This window comes from Leptonychotes weddellii, chromosome 6, assembly GCF_054177405.1.
Source record: "Leptonychotes weddellii isolate Sample4059 chromosome 6, ASM5417740v2, whole genome shotgun sequence".
Taxonomy (NCBI): domain Eukaryota; kingdom Metazoa; phylum Chordata; class Mammalia; order Carnivora; family Phocidae; genus Leptonychotes; species Leptonychotes weddellii.
Genome location: NC_138374.1, coordinates 107325500 through 107330078, shown reverse-complemented (window position 1 = coordinate 107330078; position 4579 = coordinate 107325500). Strand labels below are relative to the sequence as shown.

Sequence of the window (4579 nt, the reverse complement as noted above, 5' to 3'; positions counted from 1 at the left end):
TGATGGTGGTGATGGTGTTGATGGTGGTGATGGTGGTAGTGATGATGGTGATGATGATGGTGATGATGGTGATGATGGTGGTGGTGATGATGGTGGTGGTGATGATGGTGATGATGGTGGTGATGGTGTTGATGATGGTGGTGATGGTGGTGGCGATGAGGGTGCTGATGGTGGTGATGGTGATGATGATGATGGTGATGATAATGGTGATGATGGTGGTGGTGATGATGGTGATGATGGTGGTGATGGTGGTGGTGATGATGGTGATGATGATGGTGATGATGATGATGATGACAGTGTCTTGATAAATGTTGGTTGCTATTACTATTGTTCTCATCATATTATTAACTTGCAGTGCTCAGTGAATTATCCTTCCCATGAGTTTTTTGCATTTTAGCAGGAATTACTCTCCTAAATACTGTATCTCCAATCATAAATTACTAGATGTCATCACTGAGTCCAGGCAAATTATCTTTTGGAGGAATTAGAGAGGTGGCGCCAAATCACACAGTGAATGTCATTTCCAGCTCAAATGGCCAGCCTGCAAACCTATGGCTTTGTGCATTATGGAAATGACTTTCTCTTCAGAATCAGGAGGTTAATTCAACAGGGAGAATTTGTCAGGTGTTGCAGTTTGGACCCATGTGCACGCCTCCATCAGGCTAGCATTTCCTAAATTTTGCCCCATGGAACCCAAGATGTTCCTCCTCCTCAACACAGACTGCTCATCCAGGAGGTAGTCTGCGCCCTTGGGAGGCCCTGGCCCCAACAATGTATGGTTGGATTGTCCCTGCCACCCTAACTTGCCTCCTTTCACAGTCCATTACTCCCCCATTAATTGTTGTTGTTAATAATCTGCAAAACACATTTTGCTGGCGACGCTGAGTGCCATAAGGAAGAAAAGCAGTGGCTGGCATTATTTAATTGACCTCCCCATTAGCGGGGCTTGTGAGCGTGGTCATAGGACCAGGATCACAAATGTGCTAATGGCTCGTGCCCGAGCCCAGCTCTCGTCAAGCAGAGTCAGCTTGTCACAGGGTGTTTTGGAGTTGCTCAGGATGTGAAAAAGCTGACAAAACCAAACAGGGGTTCCTGATGGTGACACATGAACTTGGCATCTAGCCTGCAAAAGAGTGGTCATTTGACTTGTTCCTCTGCACTAGACCACCTTTAGGGAGGATAGACATAAAGCAGGGGTGACAAATGAAAAGTGAAGGCTGCTCTTGGGGCATGGAGCCTGGCACCCAGCTAGATCGCCCTGAAGAGACCGTGTGCTATGGCTTTTCTTCCAGGGGCTGGTGTCCCTGGTCACCGCTGCTGCGGAGCTGCTTGTCTCTACACTGACAACTCCAATTTCATCAGCCCAAAGAGGACCCCAAAGGGGCACTTGATGGGTGTCACTCTGGATGTCACACTGGACAATGCCCAAACACCCACTGAACCCCTGAGCGGAAGGAAGTCTTGAAAAGATCTGACATTGAAAATGCTACCCTGGGGGTAGGATATTAAAGTCTAGGGGCCCCTGGCACCACTGCGAATGGGTCTTATGGCCCAAGCTCCTCCTCTCTTTTGCTTCTACTTTTTTCTTTTTTTGCTTCTTCTCCCTTTGTTGTTTCTTTTTGCATGTGTGTCTCATTTTTCTCCCGTGATGAACTGCACCATCCCCCCAACACACACATTCCCTCCATCCTAAGCCCATGTGATACCTCATACGCAGCTATGTTTATGCCGCATGCCTGAAAGAGGATAGAAGCGCTAATAATGCTTCTGATTGTGACTTAGAAACACAAGAGCTCCTCCCTGCCTTCCTGAAAAGAGCCTTCAATACTGACAGCTCCCTTTGTGAGAAGAACAAAGACAGCCCATGTGGTGGGCCTGTGGGAGCAAAGAGAACAGTTACAGAAAAGACTGGAGAGAGAAAGTGATGAAACCAGACTTCACTGAAACCAAAGGAAGGCAGGCTCAAAACCAAAAGAGAGAAAGAGATGCCGTGGAGGCCAAACAGGGGACAGGCTACAGGCTGAGCAGGGACCTGCAGAGAGGGCTTTGGGCAGAGGAAAAGCTACGGGCACCAACTCCAAGTTTGCTTGTGTCCCAGTGGTGCTTCTTACAATGATAAACACCTTCTTCCCTCACAAAACTCGGGAGTTGGGCTACAAGCCACATGATGGGCTTAGAGTTTACCATAGACTGATGCCTAACAACAAAGAGGAGGGGAGCAGGATTTAAGGGGACAGTGGCTGGATTTTGAGTTTCAGGGAACTGATACCACAGGGGAAGGTCCTTTGACTAATTATAAATACAGGGAGGCGATGATCAGCCATCAGTGGGCCATCTTACTGTATGTGTGCTTTGCCCATTATGATTGATGATCTTTCTCCTGCTGCTAACTATGCCCTCCATCACCACCCCCATCCACACACACACTTGTGTCCCCCTGGGTACCTTTTTATCCAGGGATGGCTATCATCTATGTGCCTGCCTTTGAATGTGCTGAATGACCAAGTCTTCAGATGAGCAAGGGGATGGGGATATTGCAGAGGAATCTCAAGCACCGAGGGCCTGCCATGCCCACACCCTTCCTCAGGAAAACTGACCCTGTGAATGAGCAACTGGTCTCTCATCGGGCGATCTGGCTGCCAAAGAGCCTGGCTCAAGTGCTCCGCACACCAAGAATGATAAGGACTAACTGAACAATGAGATCTTCTCTCAGGGAGTTTCTTTGTGAGCCTTACTGGAGACAAAGGAGAAGGAAAAGAGAAAGAGAAAAAACAAGGAGAAGGGTCTTTGAGTAACTAACAGGGAAGATTTAGTGTAGGATTACAACTCCTTCATCAAATCACCCGGCTTCCCTCCTCTAATTGGGACTCCGAGCCCGGGCTATTTCTGGCGCTGGCGCAGCTCCAAGAAGGCAGCGGCATTTTCCACCAGCGGCGGCGGCGGAGCCGGAGCCAGGCCTGTCCTCAGCGCCCAGCACCTTCGCTCCCCGCAGCCCCGAGCGTGCACCGCAGGCCGGCGGCCGAGCTCGCGCATCCCAGCCATCGCTCGTCCACCTGCTCCAGAGAGAAGGGAAGATGAGCGAGTCGAGCTCGAAGTCCACCCAGCCCTTGGCCTCCAAGCAGGACAAGGACGGCCTGAGAAGCGGGGGCGGAGCAGGCCGCGCAAGCAGCCTCCAAAGGAACCCAGCGAAGTGCCAACACCCAGGAGACCTCGGGGCCGACCAAAAGGAAGCAAAAACAAGGGTGCTGCCAAGACCCGGAAAACTACCACAACTCCAGGGAGGAAACCAAGGGGCAGACCCAAAAAACTGGAGAAGGAGGAAGAAGAGAGCATCTCGCAGGAGTCCTCCGCGGAGGAGCAGTGACCGCGCAGCCCGCTCCGTCGCCGCCGAGGAGCAGTTTCCCTCTGGGACTGGACGGCGCCCTCCGCTCCCCCCCCACCCCCCCGGCTCACGCACCACCTCCACCCACCTGCGCCCTCACCACCACACTGCACAGCACACCACCCCTGCGGGCCCCAAGGCCCGAGTGGGGAGCACTTTCCTTTGGTTTCCAGCGAGCCCTCACCCACACGCACACTAGCCAACTGCCCACCTCGCCGCACCCTGCCCCTTCTGCGTCCCCATGCTCCGTGGTGGGGACGTTGCTGACTGGGCTCTTGGTTTGGGGGGGTGGAATCCCTTCTTCTCCATTCTTCCCTCTGGCTTCCCACTAAGGGGCCTGGGAGGGCTCCCCTGGCCTTAAAAGGGGCCCATGCCCCATCTCTTGTTCTGATCTGCCCCACTCCACAGCATTGGCAACAGTAGGCATAGCCAATGGGGGGCGGCGTTCGGCCCCAGGATGCCCCCCCGAGCGGCCTGTGTCTCACGAGGTGCGGCTCACACCCACTTTCCTTCCCTCCCCCCTTGCCTGGTCCTTGCTCTATGTCAGACAGCCCCCTTTGGGCACAGGAAGGAAGGCAGGAGGGGCCTGAGCCCCCTACTCTAAATGGACTCCAGCCCACCTCCCCCCCGCCCCGGAATCTATTGCTGTGAGAGAAATGCAGTCCCCCTTTCTCCAGGTGAGGTCCAGGAGGCCCAGGTTCCCTGCGGCGGCCTCCTAAGGTGGGCTGGAGCCACTGCCCAACCCCATCTGCTTCCACCGTAGGCCTCAGTTTCCCCTTTTCTCACATGGGGCACTAATAACAAGGAGCTAGCCTTGCCCACTCCCACCCTTCTGCTCCTCCCCACCCCCCAAGGTTCTGGTTCCATTTTTTCCTCTGTTCACAAACTACCTCTGGACAGTTGCGTTTTTTTCGTTCAATGTTTCCATTCTTAGAAATCCGTCATTGCTGCTGTGACCAGCGCCAAATGTTCATCCTCATTGCCGCCTTCTGTTCTGCCCACGTTCCCCTCCTCCGAGATGCTCTTAGGGAAAGGGGCCTGGGGCAGAGCAGGCTGGGTTACGGACCACCCCAGTCCCAGGGAGGGTGGGGCCCTGCCCCTAGGATGCTGCAGCAGAGTGGGGGGGGGGGCTGTATTGACCACAGAGGGTGTAGGGGCCACCTTCTCCCCCCGGTTCTGCCGGGGAGGAGGGAGCCA

General features: G+C 53.9%; 1 pseudogene; it reads left to right on the top strand.

The window, feature by feature from the left end:
• Nucleotides 1–2908: 2908 nt before the first annotated feature.
• Nucleotides 2909–3459, top strand: LOC102740970 (high mobility group protein HMG-I/HMG-Y-like; annotated as a pseudogene).
• Nucleotides 3460–4579: the final 1120 nt, after the last annotated feature.